Source organism: Vigna unguiculata, chromosome 6 (assembly GCF_004118075.2).
Source record: "Vigna unguiculata cultivar IT97K-499-35 chromosome 6, ASM411807v1, whole genome shotgun sequence".
Taxonomy (NCBI): Eukaryota; Viridiplantae; Streptophyta; class Magnoliopsida; order Fabales; family Fabaceae; genus Vigna; species Vigna unguiculata.
Window position 1 is genome coordinate 9,897,627 of NC_040284.1, and position 19,336 is coordinate 9,916,962.

Below are 19,336 nucleotides of genomic sequence, written 5' to 3' on the forward strand. Positions count from 1 at the left end.
GTGATGGGTTGGAGTGCATTGGGCTGTAGTAATCTGACAGCCTCTAGGGCCCGAGGAGGGGTAGCCAGGGATGTTACAAACAGCACAACTGGTAGTATCTGCTGGTGAGTCAGAGGTGTTAAAGGTCAGGTTGGGGGTTCGATTCCCACTGGCAACAACCCACCCAGTATGAATGGACGGAGAAGGGTGATAGGTTGGGGTGCATTGGGCTGTAGTAACCTAACAGCCTCTGGGGCCCGAGGAGGGGTAGCCAGGGATGTTACACTGTTCATGTAGTCCATGAACACTACCGGAACATTGGTCACACCGAAAGGCATAAAAGGCGTATTATGGACAAAGAGGTAGTGAACATGGGAAGAAACAGAAAAGGGGGAAAATTTGATATCGTTGTCGTTAGGCGATCAAATTACCACTACTTTAGCAACTTCAGTATTGCCAATTAGTAGTGAACAAAATAGTTAGGGTTAAGATAACCCTGAGTCGTCTCACAACGAATACGGAATTGATCTCAAATATTTGATTCTTAAAAATGCAATTAAAACTAGCAATTATAAAAATATGGGGGTTTTGATATGCAAAGAAAATGACACGGAAGATTGTAAACACAGTAATAGTAAATAGGTCAATTCCACTGCTTTTTCTAAATCAGATTCTTCATTGGTTATCTAGAGATTATTGTTAAATTAATTATTATTGTTGATTTACAAATAAATCAATGTAAAGACTCAATTCATTTGTTGGCATCCTCACTTTTAATCAAAGTACAGTCTCAATTAAAAGTGAGAATTATTAGATTGTCCATAGTAAATTTAATCAAAGTACAGTCTCAATTAATTTTACTATGCCTAATCATGTCTATTCCTTTGTTTCTTTACCAAATAGAAAACTTAATTAATCAAAGTAAAGTCTTGACTAATTTAGTTAAAGTAATTACCTTTAATCAAATTAAAGTCTCAATTATTGGCAAAAACTTATTTAATCAAATGAAAGTTTCTAAACAAAATCAAAGTAAAGTCTCAATTTTATTTAAAAACCTCTTAACTCATATGATTAGCATGCATGTAGATTTAAAATCATTATTTTCTATTCAATTAAGAAGCAAAGGACATAGATAAACAAAAACCACAACAATAATCAAAATAACAAAACATATAAATTCATCTAACCTCAGAATCCATTTAAGAAATTACAGTGGAATCAACCCTAAAAGCTTAGCCCTCCATGGCTTTGATGGAATACATGATGATATGAAGGAAAGAAAATAAAAGAAAGAATGAGAGATGTGGTGGAGACGGTATCTGCCAAAACCAGAGAGTTCTAAGTGTCTAAGCTGTAAGTGGTAAATTGTAAGTTCCCCCTTTCTGCTCCCTTAAGTATCTTTATATAGGCTTCCACTGGACTTTGGGCTTTATCTGTCAGTTGCTAAAATCTTTTATTTTTATTTAATTAATTAGCAACTTAATTCCTGTCCAATTTCCAATTCTGCCCCTCTCATTTAACCATATTTGCAGTTTTGACCAGTTTGACTGTCCTATCAGATGCTGACACGTGGCGCAGAGTACTCTCTCTCCAGAATTAGGGTTTGCTGCTCCTTCCTCCCTTGGCTCTACGTGACGGCGCGGCTGACGGCAATGGCGGCTGCTCCGGCTTCTTCTCCGGCGAGGTGTAATGCAGATCCTAGTGTTGTTCCGTCTTCTTCTCGTTTCACGGTGTTGCAGCAACGAAGTGATGCCAGTTCCGCAGCTGCAATGGTTCGAAGAGGTGCACGATGGAGAAGGTGGTGCGGTGGTTCTGCAGGAGATGGTGGCAGTTTCCGCTGCTGCTGCTGCGCGGAACGCGGGTGCAGGGAAGAAGAAGAACTCGCGCTTTGATGGAGGAAGATGGTGGCGGAACAAGGTTCGCGCAGATGCAGGTTCGTGGTGGTGTTGGTGCGCGGAGCTGCGATGGAGGCGAGAACGATGCAGGCGCTGCCATAGAGTGAGCGCGATGGTGGTCGGAAAAGGTGCTGGAACGTCAATGGTGGCTGCCGACGTTGCAGGTGAAGGTGGTGTGTGTGACGGCGCTGTTGGACGCGAGAAGAAGATGGTGGCTGGCGAGACGTGAAGGTGCGGTGGAGATGGCGATGGCGCGAAGGAGAAAGATGGTTGCGCCGCCGTTGCTGCAGATTGGTGGTGCTGTCGCTGCTGGTGCGTCGCCGGCAATGGTGTGATGGTGATAAAGTGGTGGCCGGCGAGGTGAGGAGGTGCGGCGGCGGCTGCCATGGTGGTGGAAGGAGAGAAGAAAATTAGGGTTAGGGTTTCATGAGTGAGATGGAGGAGATGATGACATGGCAGAATCTGAGTGGTCAATTTGGTGAGTGGAGGATTATGACACGTGGCAGCTTATGGTTGGCTAATTTTAAAAGGTGGGGATTGCCACATGGCATGATCTGGTTGAGTGGAGTTTAAGTGGTAGGAGGGGTGCAACTTAGTGAAAACTGGGGGTGCAGAACAGGTTTTTGTGGTCCACTTGAGGGAGGAGTGTGCAAATAAAATCTGGGGGTGCATTTAGCTCATGATTTATTCTTTTCCAGAATTTCTTGATTTTGGACTTATTTTGTAACTTTGAATATTTCAAAATCACACTATTAATTGACCAAAAATAAATTCCAGCTGCATTAACAAACGTTAGAATATCCAATAATATTTTATGCAACTAAAATCAATTTTTACGCCACTTTTACCAAACTTACTCAATAAATCCAATAATCACAAATCCTAATTAAATAAATCTTTAAGCACAGAAAATTCAATTAAATCCCCAAATTTAAATATTAAATGAGGGCAAAAATTTGAACTCATCAGGTGCATTGGGCTGTAGTAACCTAACAGCCTCTGGGGCCCGAGGAAGGGTAGCCAGGGATGTTACACTGTTCATGTAGTCCATGAACACTACCGGAGCATTGGTCACACCGAAAGGCATAACCACGTACTCGTAGTGTCCATACCGGGACTTGAAGGCCGTTTTCTGTACATCATCATCCTTGACCAATATCTAGTGGTATCCTGACCGTAGATCAATCTTCGAGAATACTAACAATCCATGCAATTGATCCATCAAGTCGTCGATTCTCGGGAGATGGTACTTATTCTTGATCGTCATTTTGTTTGACTGCCCGTAGTCTACACACAGACGTGAACTCCCATCTTTCTTCTTCACCAACAGCACTGGTGCTCCCCAAGGCGAAGTGTTGGGTCGGATAAACTGTTTCGCCATCAGCTCCTCTGATGAAGGATTATCTTTTTCCTTTTTAAGATAATTGAATATGGTGTGAGTTGATTAAGAAAGCTAAGTGAAATCCCCACTGGACATTAAGATAGCAAGCTATCTAGATGTGAAGGTTCCTTTCACAAAGCTCAAGAGAAGAAGATGATGGATTGATTCAAAACAAAAAGGAAATGGAAAGCACATAAACCATAGAAAACCAAGAACAATTAAAGGAAGAAGAAAACATAAAATGGAAAGGAAAGAAATGGTAAAAATGTGAGAAGCACGCCACTACAAGGCTAGGCTAGAAGCCATGACAACCTTGAAGATGAGTGGATGTGTGCCGCCACTTGCTATGCAAGATAAGGCTTAAAAGTATTCACTCCCAAGGGAGGAAACTCTCACAAATGGTTGAGACACAAGAGTGTTTTTACTTCAAAAATGTTCAACCCCTTTTACATGTCTAGGAGCACCCCTTATATAGAAGAGTTTAGCGGTCTCTAAGCAAATAAAAGATACCTAAGGATGTCTCTACAAAAACCTAACCCTAGCTTCTAGAAACTAGGTCAAATAAGGTTACAAAAATGAGAGACAAAAGAGCTAACTATGGTGTGTGCAAGGCTAATTTCGTTCTAGCACAAAAGGAGACAAAGAATGTGTCTCATATGTCTCCAGAAAATGGTCAAAGTGTGCTAAAAACAAAGGAGACCAAAGGTACATAGGTACACTTACTTCATGCCTTTTACTTTATGCTTTATGCCTTTGCTTTACTCTCTCCTCCACATCATTTATGCTCCCTAATCACCATGCGCCACCTAGCATTGCTTTCTTACTCCTAATTAACCTACAAAGCAAATAAACATAGATTAGCATGTTGGCTTAAGTCAAGTCAACTATAGTCAACAAGTCAAACCTAGTCAAAGGTCAACAAGTCAACTAAAGTTGATTCAACTAAGTCAACTTAGGGAATCAAAAATAACAAACATAAATGAAAGGGATGAAGGATTAGTGTACTTCCTTTCTAAACATGCTTAGTCTTCTTAAGCATGTGCCTTCATCCTTGGTTGGGGTCAATCCTTCATCATCCTCCCCTTCTTGGAGAGAATTTGACCACAAATTCTTTAAGCCTTTGTTGATGGAGCTTGACTTGATTTGGGGGAGGTTTTGCGACTCCCTTTTATGAGCTCTTGTTCCATCTTTTCTAAGGGTACTACCCCTAGCTTTGGTTAGGCCATCCCTCTTTTCTAGACCACTATTCTTCTCATGCTTGCGCATTGGGTCTTCCTTTTGAGCCTTGCAAGAGAAGAAAGAATGGTGATGTCCATCTTGCTTTGAAAATATTTTTTTATAGGCAAGTAACACTTTGGAGGTAACTTGCTCTTTTTCTTTTTCATCTTTTCTCTTATCTTTCACTTTATTTTGGTCCTCATTTGCTTGATTGGGTGAAAGAGGTAGGAGTGTGAACTTCTTACCTTGGAAGGAGAAAGCATAGGTTTTAGCATGGCCATCATAAAAGACTTTTCTATCAAATTTCGATGGCCTACCTAACAAAATATGAGTTTCTTCCATAAGCACAACATCACATAACACCTCATCTTTAAAATTTCCAATTGAAAAGTTAATGAGGACTTGTTGAGTTACTTTAATGTCTTCTTTCTTAAGCCATGATAGCTTGTAGGGCTTGGCATGAGGGATAGTTTTCAAGCCAAGCTTGTCCACAACCCTTGTGCTAGCCACATTTACACAACTTCCATTATCTATGAGGAGGGGACATAGTTTGTCTTTGATATAACACCTTGAATGAAAAAGGTTTTGTCTTTGAGAAGGGTCAAGTTCCTTGGAAACTTGTCTTAGTTGGTGCCTTATCATTAACAATCCACCTTCAAGGGGTTTAATCCTTTCAATTGAAGAAGAAGTGTGAGAAAAAGTACTTTTGGGGGAAGGGGGAAAAGAATGTTCACTCTCTACTTCTTTTTTAAGGTTTAAGGCCATGGTTCTTTTGGTGGGACAATTTGAAGCTATGTGCCCATATCCCAAACACTTAAAACATTTTATAGAACTTGTCCTTGTACCTTGAGAAGAATTAGGAGTTTCATTAGAAGGCCTAGACGAATTAGTCCTAGGAGGTGGGTCTTTGGAACTCTTGAGTGGTGATTTACCATGTTTTCTTTCTTTATCTTTCCAAGTACTAGAATAGTAGTCATTGTATGAACCACTCCTCTTGGCCTCTTTTTTCTTTTGCAATTGAGTTTCAACTTTGATGGCCAAATGTAAAACTTTGTCAAGAGAGGAGTACTCATATAACTCTACTAAATCTTGTATGTCCCTCCTTAACCCACTCACAAATCTAGCTACATTTTCCTCTTCACTTTCAAATTGGAGTCCTACTTTTAGAAGCATGGACTCCATTAACTTGTAATATTCATCCACACACATGGACCCTTGTTGAAGCCTTTGGAGCTTCAAAAGAGTCTCCCTCCTATAGTAGGAAGGAACAAATCTAGCGCGCATCAAATTTTTAAGGTCCATCCAAGAAGTCACGAGTGACTCTTGGTTAATATTGTCCATACATAATTGATGCCACCAAGTCATGGCATAATCCTCAAACTCTAAGACTACCAAATCTACTTGCTTTTGATGACTAACTACATGAATGGTAAAAATTTGGTCCACTTTTTGTTCCCACTCAATGTAGATGTTTGGGTCATTTTCTCCTTTGAACTTAGGAATCTTTGGAGTTTGCTTCTCTTGTGATGGTTTGCGCCTAGAATGCCCTCTTTTCCTAGCCTCTCTTTCTTGCTCCTTAGCTTCAAGCCTTTGAATGTGCTATTGGATTCTTAGGTCACTTTGCTCCTTGTCCTTTCTCAATTGTTCAAAGGCCTCCTTCCTAGACAACTCCAAATCCCGAAGCAATCTCATGAATGTATTGTTTTTGTTTGGTGTAGGTGCATTTGATGAACTTACCATGATTCCTACAACAAAAACACTCAAATCCGAGACAAAATAAATGGATTAGGGGTTAGACAACATGAAAATCGAGACCAAATCCAACCCAAAATGCAACCCAAGTGTTTAGATCACACTCCCAAAGTAACAAGGCAAGGCTAGCACTCAAAATCCACCAAAGGAGTGAAGCAAACACTTTTAAAAACTTGTGCAAAACCTTTCAAATGCAAGACAAGTGATTCGGCCACAACATACCAAGAGTTTCAAGAAAAGAAAACTACTATGACACAACAAAGAACACCTAGTGACAAGCAAGAAAAACACAAAAAAAAGAAAGTTTAACTTCTAAGGAAATTTTGTTTTAAAGACAAAACTTGAACAAGACTAAAGCAATGAAAAACACTTTTAAAGACTCTATGGAAAGCATTTGAACAAGCCATGATTATACCTCAAATTATGCATACACCAAGAAAGATCATAACCAAGTTAAAGCATGGAACTAATTTGCCAATATCACCCAAAATCTAAGTATAAAATTTGGTAGCATAACACCTAGTAAAAATGGCCAAATGGATTCACCAAGCAACACATTAGCTCTCGGCCAAACTGTTTTTGGTCATGAAAATAATTTTTCTTTTCAAAACTAGGTACTTAAGATGATGAGAAGGATATTTTAGGGTGTCTTGAACACTTAGTTCCTTAAAAATTAGGTCAAAATCAATTTCAAGGAGCATGCTACAACAAAAGGCATAGATCTCATGCAATAGCTCAAATACTTAGAAACAAGAATAAGAAAACTCAAAGAAGCATATGACATATGACTCAAGCAAAAGTTAGACACATTTAAAGACTCAACATGACATACACAAAGACATAAACATGTAGCTATCATGCATTTAAACTCATGGATTTGAGGCTCAAAGACTAAGCATCCAAAGACATGTTATCCAACCACATTTAGGAGTAAGAAGAGTAACAAAAACTGTAGCCAAAACTGCCCAACATAACCTGAAAAACGTTGATTCGCGGTGATCTTGGCAGCTCTGACCTTTGCTCACTATTTCAATCATAACTCTCTCCACAGAACTCCAAATTCATTGGTTCTTTTTTTTTGCTAGAAACTAGACTCACAGAGCTTTCTTTTGACATCAAGAACGTAATTTTTGGACCACTGAGCAGGTGCAGTTTAATCTTTTAAAATCGTGAACAGTTTCTGCCAGCATTGTTTTTATGTGGACCATTCAAAGATAGCTACACAAGACAAGGTTAGAACATGAAAAACACCATATTCAAGATAACCCAGGCTCTAGATACCAAATGATAAAGGATTATCTTGTTCCTTTTTAAGATAATTGAATATGGTGTGAGTTGATTAAGAAAGCTAAGTGAAATCCCCACTGGACATTAAGATAGCAAGCTATCTAGATGTGAAGGTTCCTTTCACAAAGCTCAAGAGAAGAAGATGATGGATCGATTCAAAACAAAAAGGAAATGGAAAGCACATAAACCATAGAAAACCAAGAACAATTAAAGGAAGAAGAAAACATAAAATGGAAAGGAAAGAAATGGTAAAAATGTGAGAAGCACGCCACTACAAGGCTAGGCTATAAGCCATGGCAACCTTGAAGATGAGTGGATGTGTGCCGCCACTTGCTATGCAAGATAAGGCTTAAAAGTATTCACTCCCAAGGGAGGAAACTCTCACAAATGGTTGAGACACAAGAGTGTTTTTACTTCAAAATGTTCAACCCTTTTACATGTCTAGGAGCACCCCTTATATAGAAGAGTTTAGGGGCTTCTAAGCAAATAAAAGATACCTAAGGATGTCTTTACAAAAACCTAACCCTAGCTTCTAGAAACTAGGTCAAATAAGGTTACAAAAATGAGAGACAAAAGAGCTAACTATGGTGTGTGCAAGGCTAATTTCGATCTAGCACAAAAGGAGACAAAGAATGTGTCTCATATGTCTCCAAAAAGTGGTCAAAGTGTGCTAAAAACAAAGGAGACCAAAGGTACATAGGTACACTTGTTTCATGCCTTTTACTTTATGCTTTATGCCTTTGCTTTACTCTCTCCTACACATCATTTATGCTCCCCAATCACCATGCGCCACCTAGCATTGCTTTCTTACTCCTAATTAACCTACAAAGCAAATAAACATAGATTAGCATGTTGGCTTAAGTCAAGTCAACTATAGTCAACAAGTCAAACCTAGTCAAAGGTCAACAAGTCAACTAAAGTTGATTTAACTAAGTCAACTCAGGGAATCAAAAATAACAAACACAAATGAAAGGAATGAAGGATTAGTGAACTTCCTTTCTAAACATGCTTAGTCTTCTAAAGCATGTGCCTCTATCCTTTGTTGGGGTCAATCCTTCATCAAACAAGTTGATGATTATCGCAAAAGAGAGTACCACACAGCAGAACACACAACAAAGAAAGTAGGGTAAGCTAGAGCACAAAAGAATTCATCGATACAATCCAATATATATATTCACCATACCATACCCACATATCAACTAAGCATGTTATCACTTCTCAAACAATACACTAAGACACGACTCGACTCATCCGGATACATATAACTTGGTCGGATTCAACGGATGCACGCACTTGTGGTGGATACATCTGCTCACCCCCGAGCTGCTCACCCCGAGCTATGTGTTACAAGTGTTACAATGAATCAATTTCCCTCACCACAAGGTTAGCCCTTAATGAATTTCAGGCCTCCTGCTACTCTCACCACAGGAGTCAGTCCGCTCTAGGTGAGACTAACTGACTCCTTAGAGTGTCAGGATGCAACCTTACCTTGAATCCTTACCTAGTTATACAGATAGGGCACCACCATAGACACCCACTAACATGGGCCATGGAATTATGTCCCGACCACTGAAGCGCGACCCTGAAAGTCTCACCTAGAGACTCCAAGGATTTACGCACTGACACAGACTAAACATGCTCAACCAATCAAGAAAGATTCATCATACAGATTTATACATACACATCGCATACTAGTTCTTCATAGTCCACCCCTTTCATTTTCCAGTGAATCCATACCAGTTTATCATTCTCAGCCAACATAGTGGAATTTCATCTCATGCCAACCATGTCAATTTAATACCAAGCACCCCATTCCTTTCACATGCGAAGGTTAATGCCCAAACCATCATTTATAATTCATGGATCACATCACTCATGCATATTGATTTGTCTCATGCATTTAACATAATAATCAACACCCAAACAAGCATAAACCATTTCGGAATTTCAGAAATAACCACACAAACGCACTGTCTCGCCCAGCTCCTCGCTCAGGCTGAAGGGTCCGCTCAGGCGAGAGGCTCTCGCTCAAGCGAGCCCCCTTCGCCTAGGCAAGGGCTCTAAAAAGGAAGCAGGACCTCACGCGGGATCTCGCTTAAGCGAGACCCCTCTCGCCTGAGCGAGATGCTCGCTCAAAAGGTGAGTTGGTCGCTTGAGCGACCTTTCGCGTAAAAAGGTTCTGGGCGAGTCCCTGTCCATCTCGCCTAGGCGAGTCTGGCTCGCTTGGGCGAGATTATCAGGTCTCGCCACTGTATTCTTGCAACAGCCACACCCACCAGTCCAAAATACAGATTCATGCGTTCACAACTAACATATACCAACCACATAATCTCGAAATAACAGCCAAACAACATGGAGAAACGTGATATATGAGTAAGCCTTAGCTTCCCTACCTGGAAATGGCTAGCACGAGACCTCAACCCTAAACAGCGGAAAGCAGCAGCTCAAGGAGCGACTTAAGGTGCTGGAAAGAAATGAGAAACAGTGGGAAATGAGTTACCTAGTGTAATAGTAGCATAACTATGAGCACTGATGAAAGGATACTTACGTAAAGGAAGAGAGCTGGTTCGAACTTACGTGCCTGCGGTGGTACCAAACCCTAGCAGAGATTGAGAGGCAACTACGACTCTAGGACAAGGAACAATTTTCTGAAAGGTGAGAGGGAGAGTTAGGGTTAGGGCAGTCTTAGGATCTGAATTCGTTTTGGGCCAGCCCTTGGGCCCATTCAATTTGGGGCAGTCCTTACAAAAACAAGGCAGCAAAAAATTGGGCCTTACAATATATATATATAATTTAATTTATTTACATATTCATTGTTCTTAATTTTTCTATTTATCGTTGTCTTGTATGAAATAAAATGGAAATCAACTTCTCTGGTAGCAAAAATCAAGACAGTTAATGTTTAGTGACCAGTTTCCTTTGGTAGCTAAATTTTAGAAACCAATTTAGAGCCCCATTATAATTTTTCATTCTTAATAATGACTATTTTAGTAGCCAATAATTTTTTTTGTAAATTGGTAATTAAATTGGTCACTTTAGTGACTAACAACTTTTAATCACTAAAATTGCTTACTAATGAAGCATTTTCTTGTAGTGTAAGTGATGTAGTTATGCATATTAGTGATTCTGTTGTAGGGATCTAAGGATCCGAAAGTGGGCCTTATTTATCAAGAGGTCTTCTTGAGCATAGTATCATTCAATTCACCAATTAGGAGTGGATATTGGTTCAAAGATTGCCTCTTAACTAACTTTTCATTAGGTTTTTGTTTTCACTTTTTTCATTTTTTTCAACATTTTAATTTCTCTAGTTTTGATTTCTCGTGCATAAATCTAGTTGTCTTTAATGATTATACTGCGTTCTTAGTTTTAATGTGTGTCATTAAAATTTTGTTTTCTGTTTGGACATTCTGGTTCACAATAAACTAGTGGTGTTATGTTCTGTTTTGTTGTTGTTATATAGGTTTCATGTAGCTTTAGCGATGTTCATGGGTTTTGCTCATTCATCACCATCATTATAGACTATTCTAAATCATCTTTGCATCCATATTCCATCCCCAATCTATTTAGTTTAGGTTCTCATGCATTGCATTGACATATTTTTTAGAGTTTAGCCTATATTATTTAAACTTTTTTGGTTCAATGTACATCTCTGAGTTGTGGATATCAGTGGCACATTTTAAATGCGTAGTTGGGCTTGTCTTGACCTGTCATGTTTTGTTTTGAGCTTGTTTACATCATGGTAGTACAATTCATGGAAGACCATGGAGTATAATTCACAAGTTAGGAGCTCAGTTTGCATTTTTCTAGTATGCCATTAAAATTCTATGTAAATTTGATTCTACTGTGCTTAAATCGTGCACTATGTCCAAGCTCTTGCATCATTCTCAGCCTACCCATAACTTTTAAGACTTGAATTCACATCTTATGAGCAAATTACTATCATGCTTTTGGTGTCAATGTTAGATTTAGCTATGTAGGTTTAGTTCTTCCTTCCATTTATCATTTTAAATTTGCACATGCATTTATCATTCATCTAGATTTTTCTCTTTAAATTCAATTCATTATTCCTTTAGATTCTACACATGAATTGCATTCATACATATTAAAATTCAACTTTAGATATTATAACTTGTGCATTTAAGTTGTAAACTCTATAGTGTTGTTGTCATTCTATCATTCCATTTCATGCATTTAGGTTAGTTTAGGTTTAGATAATTATGGATTTGTTTATATTTTATTTCATTTTCCCCCTTTTGGATTGTTTTTATTTTTTTAGCAAGGTTCAATTATATAATCTAAGCTTAATACGCACCACTTCCACGGATTTGACATGAGTCTTCTTTCCTATATAGTAAACATTCGCTTAAGTCTGCATTTTGATCTTGGAAGTTTGATACAAACTTTATTGGGATGCAGACTTATAAAATTTCATGAGTCATATTACAATATGAAATATTAGGGGTCATATGATTACAATATCAAATATTATGGTGTCAGAAATTTGTAAGGATTGTGAAAATATGAGAAATTTGAGATATAAAAATATACAATTCACATATGTTGTCAAATCCAAGAATTTGGGACCTAAGCTTGGCTAAGAGAGTATATCTCCTTGATAGTGCATCAGCCACCACATTAGCTTTTCCTTTCTTGTACTTGATAACATAAGGGAATTGTTCCAAGTACTCAACCCACTTTGTATGCCTTTTATTCAATTTGTGTTGGCTCTTCAAATACTTGAGAGTTTCATGATCACTATGGATAATAAACTCTTTTGTCATAAGATAATGTTTCCAAGTATGAAGAGCTCACATAAGAGCATATAGCTCTTTGTCATAGGTGGGATAGTTACGAGAAGGACCATTTAGTTTTTCACTAAAATAGACAATTGGATGGCCTTCTTGTAACAAAATCGCACCTATTCCCACCAAAAGCATCACATTCTAGCTCAAAAGTTTTCTCAAAGTTTGGAAGAGCAAGAATGGGAGCTTGGGTGAGCCTAGTCTTGATATCATCAAAAGCCTTTTGTTGTCTTTCACCCCACTTAAAAGATATGTCTTTCTTAACAAGTTCATTGAGGGGTGAAGCAATGGTGGAGAAGTTGGGGACAAATCTTCTATAAAAACTTGTTAATCCATGAAAACTTCTAATGTCCCCAACATTCTTTGGCACATGCCATTTTTGGATGGCCTTGATTTTTGCAGGGTCAACATGCACCCTACTCTTATTGACCACAAATCCCAAAAAGATGACACTCTCTACACAGAAAGTGCACTTGTCAATGTTAGCATAGAGTTGGTGGTCTCGGAGAAGAGATAACACAACTCTAAGATGACCCACATGAAGCTTAGAGCTTGTACTATACACCAAGATGTCATCAAAATAGACAACAACAAACTTGCCTATACAATCTCGGAAGACATGATTCATTAGGCGTATGAATGTACTAGGAGCATTGGTTAGACCAAAGGGCATGACTAACCATTCATATAGACCAAATTTTGTTTTGAAAGTAGTTTTCCACTCATCACCTTTTTGAATACGAATTTGGTGATAACCACTTTTGAGGTCTATTTTTGAAAATATTTGTGCTCCATGTAATTCATCCAACATATCATCTAGTCTTGGGATTGGGTGCCTATATTTTATGGTGATGTTGTTGATAGCCCTACAATCACAGCACATACGCCACTTTCCATCTTTCTTGGGCACCAACAACATAGGCACAACACAAGGACATAAACTTTTTTGAACCCATCCCTTGTCTAGCAACTCATTCACTTGAGTTTCTATCTCCTTGGTCTCAATTGGGTTTGTCCTATAGGCGGGTCTATTAGGAAGACTTGCCCTTGGGACAAAATCAATTTGGTCCTCAATCCCTCTAAAAGGTGGGAGACCATGAGGGCCATCCTTTGGAAAAATATCTTGAAATTCATGAAGGAGAGCACGAATGGAAGGAGGTAGATCCTTAAGAGAAGGGTGTTCAAGACAAGTAAGGATTGCTTGACAAAGTAAGAGGAAGGGAGGTTGCTCATTATGAAGAGTGTGCAAAAGAGTTTTATGAGTTAAAAGAACTTCATGAGCAACATCCTTAGAAGAAGAAACTTCCTCTACCTTTGTCTTGTCCTTAGAATCTTTAGAAGCATTAGAGTTCTTGGAACTCTCTTCCTCTCTCCTAGCTCGCATTTGAACATGATCACTAGCAACTTGGTTAGGAGTGAGGGGATGCAACACAAAAGTTTTTGAATGATGTTGGAGGGTGATCTCATTGGTGTGGCCATTGTGTAAGGTTTTATGATCAAATTGCCAAGGCCTCCCCAAGAGAATATGGCAAGCTTCCATTGGGATTACATCACATAAAACTTTATCTTTAAATTTCCCAATGGAGAACTTGACTTTTACTTGATGTTCAACTTTGAGATCCCCATCTTCATTAAGCCAATGAAGTTTGTAAGGTTTGGGATGGGGTAACAAAGTCAAATTCAACTTCTCAACCAATCTTGTGCTACAACAATTGCAACAAGACCCACTATCAATGATTAAAGAACAAGTGTTTTTCAAAACCTCACATCTTGTGTGGAAAATATTTTCTCTTTGATCATTGAGAGGAATGCTAGGTTGGTTTTAAAAGATATGTTACGAGAGAAACTTGTTATTTTATGTTATTCATATGACTGAGTTGAAAAATTCTCCTTATTTATCATCAGATCAGTTATGTCGCAACCGAGATCGCGATGGGACGACGAAATTAATTTAAAATAGAGGAGTCGCCACCATAGTTTATTATGGAAAACTATAGAAAAACATTAAAAAATAATGGTCTTCGAAACCAAATTTGGATTCGGGAGTCGGTTACGCGTGGGGAAGGTATTAGCACCCCCATAACGCCCGTCTTAAGATGATTCCTCTTTAATTAAGTGTGCAAGATAGAATTTAATTTTTAAAATATTCGTTGTTCCCCAAAAAAATCAAACAAAATAAAAAAGCACATACAAAAATAATAAAGATTAAAAACAATTTTTTTTATTTTTTTGGCCCGACGAGGATTGTACCTCGCTCCTACGTATTTCCATCTGAAAAATCAGGGATAACGTAGTTCTTTATAAAAATATTTGTTGTTTGATATTATTTTTATTTCTATAAATTTTAGATTTTAATATATATATATATATATATATATATATATATATATATATTTATATATTATTAATATCAAAAGAACACAAGATTCTACATAATAAAAGATTTAGTTATCAAGCAAATCCGAGATTTGACCTGATATTTAAAAATGATTTTTGATTTTTATTATTATTTTTCTTTTAAATTAAAAGCCTATGAATGAATATTTTGATTATCAAGCAAGTCCGATACTTGACATGATATTCAATACTTATATAAAAGAAATAATATAATTTTTTATTTCCTATTTTTATTTATTATTATCTTTTTTAGAGAGAATTAAAGCCTACGAAAGAAACATTTTTAATTATCAAGATAAAATGGCATTCCAAATAAAATGAAAGAGAAGGTTGAGTATATGGATGGCAACGGGTCGGGTCGGGCACGGATAGTGCCTACCCGCAACCCGACCCGCCAAAAAAAAATCTGCCTGCTACCCGCCCGTTTACCTGCCGGGTATCCGCTTAAAAAATATCTGCGGATATTTTTAAAACCTGCGGGTACCCGTGGATACCCGATACCCGCAAATATTTTAAAAATTATATATTTTAAAATTTTTTTAATATAAAATTATAAAAATAAAATTTAAATTAAATTTTAATTGTAATTAAATTTGACATAATAAAATATACCGTTAATTTTAATTTTAGTTAAATTTAACTTAATAAAATATAAATTAAATTTTAATTTTAATTTTTTGCGGGTAACGGGTACCTGTGGGTATGGATAGTATGATACCCGTACCTGACCCGTTTATAAGCGGGTATTAAAATACCCGCTACCCACTACCCGTAGGTAGTAACTATCCGCCGCGGATTTTATCCGCGGATATCCGCGGGCGCGGGTTTTTTTGCTATCCCTAGTTGAGCATATCAATGACAAACCCAAAATCATCTAACGTGCAAACCCCAAACACATTTAATCATACAACAGGTCAATCGATCATACATTTGATATTATAAGAGAATCACATGCTTACTTCATCTTTACTAAATGCATACACCTTTTAGGGAGATATTTATTGGAAAGAATGAAGCATCTACTTCACTATATGTTATATGGGCCAGTTGGGATTGGGATTCTTAGTGCTTTTCTATTTCTTTGATTTTCCTTCTCATTTCCCTTTCGCTCTTTCTGGTGATTGGATTGGCTAATTGATCTAAACTCTCTCTTTGTCGATGCTCGTGCAGTGGAAGGACTGCTTCCTTCTTTTCTTCGCTCCAAACGAACCTTGCCTTGCTAACGTTCGCTAGCGGTACATGAATAACATTAGGAGCAAAGAGAGTTTACCTTCCAGGGACACAAACAGAGCACAATTGATTGAAAGATAGTAAGGTGACCCCCTTTTGCGTGTGTGCTCTGATAATAAAAAAGAAGAGGGGGTTTTCAATTTTTTTTTTTTTTGTGTCTTGCATTGGAGAAATTTTGTGCTTATATAGGCACCTTGGGGTACCCCTGAAATCCTAGTCTTTAATCATAATAAAATATATGAGGAAGGAATTGGTCATGATGAAACATATTATAGAAATTAAATAGTCGCATAATATCTACGGTGTTGATTATAATTATTAACGAAATATTTTTTGTAATTACTATAATCATATTTTTCGTCACATAAAGATCGTGATCAAATCATAACATATTATTCATACAATTGATTCTAATTATTACCAAGAATATTTTTAACTATTAAAATCGTAACATTCTCTAAAAGCATTATTATCGGGAATATTTGCTTCTATTTTTTTAAAATATCTTTTTTTGACTAACAAATCAATGAGACACATCACATAAGCGTAAATGCAAGATATTTATTCAAAATATTGCTCCTAATATTATACCTTTCTCTACAAATAGAAATCATAAAATGTTCTTTTTTGACATGTCATGTGAAGAGTGTAAATAGCAAACAGTGAGGGTGAAAATATGTATAAAACATTTGGGCTCATGAAAAGGGTGTGATAATTAAAAACAAATTAGATTCTCCCTTCTTTTCCTTTTTTTCCCTTTTTTTTTCTTTTCTTCATGGTAGAATTAAAATTAAAAACCTAACATATTTTTATTTTATTTTTTTATTTTTTATTTAACAAAACAAATGCATTCACTCGGACGAAATTGGGTGTTGACAAGTTAAATCAAGCTAAGAGTGTGTTCTTCACCCTTCGTCGCATCTTACACAATGGTTAATTAACAACCATATGTGAACGAATTGAAAATAATTGTCAAATAACTTTATGTGATCTTTTCTGAAAATAAAGTCATAAAATTATTGATCCGAGAATTTTCTCTATCCAAATGCAGATTTAGGCAGGATGCAAACTTAAGCGAATGTTTGTTGTACTACATTAGGGGGAAACTTTGCTTTGTTGGCCCTTAATGCGACTAGAGGCGAGTCTAACAATATGTTAAAGGTTGTGATGTTTGCTTGAAAACCAACATGGGAGTGTAGTTATTACTCAAAGGAGTCAAACATGCTTCAAATGTTCTCTTTAATCTAATATATGTGCATTTACTTGATAATAGTGGTTATGGCAATCACTTTAGTTTTGGTAAATCGAAGCTCACTAAAGGTAACTTGGTTATGGCTAGAGGGGAGAAATACTCTAAATTGTATTGGACTAAAGCTTTGGTTGCTAAAGACAATGTGAATTCTATCTATATGAAGACATCTTTGTGGCACTAGTGGCTTTGTCATATAAGTGAGAAATGGCTTAAATGCTTAGCTAAAAATGACATGATTTTGGGATTAAAAAGTGAAGAGCTAGAGAAATTTTCTCATTGCATGGCTGGTAAACAAACTAGAGTATCCTTTAAGAAGTATCCTCCCTCAAGGAAGTCATGCTGGCTTGAATGGTGCATTATGATGTTTGTGGCCCATTGAAGGTAAAGTCTTTTAACGGTGCACTTTACTTTGCTACCTTTATATTGCTGATTTTTTTCAGGAAACTATAGGTCTATACTTTACCAAGAAAAGACTAAGTTTTGGAAAAGTTCAAAGAATTTCACGCCTTTATCGAAAGACAGTCAGGAAAAAAGCTAAAACACATTTGTACTGACAACGATGATGAGTATTGTGGACCCTTTTATGCTTATTGTAAAAAACATGGTATTGCACATGAGGAGACTCCTCCTAAAACTCCTTAACTAAATGGTTTAGTTGAAAGGATGAACATGACATTACTTGAGAGGGTGAGATGTATGCTCACAATTGCTAAATTACCCAAGCATTTCTAGGGTGAGGCACTATACATGGCGCTACACATTACTAATCTCACTCCTACTGTTATTCTAGACAATAAGAGGGGAGTTTGAAGTTTGTTGTAAAATCGTCGGTTTGAATACTATTTCCACATAGTTGTGAGGGGGAGATTTGTTGGGTACTGTGCTCCCTTTCCATGTGGAAAAAAGACTCAAATTTTGAGAAACCCACTTGATGTCTCTCTTAACCTAGTGGAGAGGGGGTTGAAAAAAAAAAGATAGAGAAAAGAAAGGAAAAGTCACAATTCACATAGAACACCAACACTTTGAGAGAGAGAGAGAGAGAAAGAGGAAAACTATTCACGTTTTTCATAAAGTTGCGACTGTAAAATCGATATATTAGATTCATTAACCATTTGATCAGACCGAAAATTTGACAATAAGTCTGAGATATCCTATTCTTCATTTTGATCGATTGGATAGTTGATAAGAGGTCTTATCAATGATCAAAAGTATGCAATAAACATCTAGATACAAAACTAAGTACAATTGAAAGAGGTTTCCAACACACTAGTGCCTAATCTATACTTAATAATTACTCTAACATACTTAGATTTAATAATTACTCTAATATATATAATTCTGTCTTATTTTTTATCTTATAAATCGTAGGAAATGAACATGCATAAAAAAAGTTTAGAACATTTTCACTTCTTAATATATCGAAATAGAATCCAATTAATGATCACAAAATATTGAAAAAGTTGTCACATTCATAGAAGAGAAAACTATTTCAATAAGTTTCTCGTTTAATCCTCAAATCATAACTTAAGTGAAAAACATAGTTGCTCGAACAACAATACTTGGTGCAAAGCTAGTCACCAGTTCAACGTTGTTTCAATGCTAAAGTGAAATATGATGAAAACTAGAACACAATAATGCATGATAGATTTAGCAAACCATCTCAACCAATTATAAGTCTCCTAACATGTTTTAAAGGTCGAAAACATGTCTTCCATACTATCTTGTGTATTAGAGAAATTCAAACCAAGAATAGTTAGTCCAAATCCAAATAGAATTCAATATAGCTATTTTTTTTTTTTTCACCACAATTCCATCAAATTCCATTTCATGGAATCTTAACATTATTCTACAACATTTATTCCATTCACAACACATCTAAGTTAAACAAATTAAACAAATACATTTTAATTAATTTTCCTTATTTAAAGGTAACTTGTAATGCAAGAAAAACTACTTCTAGAATCTAAAAGACATTTAAGAGAGCAGATAGCATTTTCAAAACTTTAACATATGTACCAACACCTCTCCTTGATTAACTTACCACTTCGCTCCCTTTCTCAATTGATAAAAGAACTAGAATGTACAACTTCCTAATCTCAGCATAAGAAAAAAAGGGAATGAAACAATAACAAAGGAATTGATG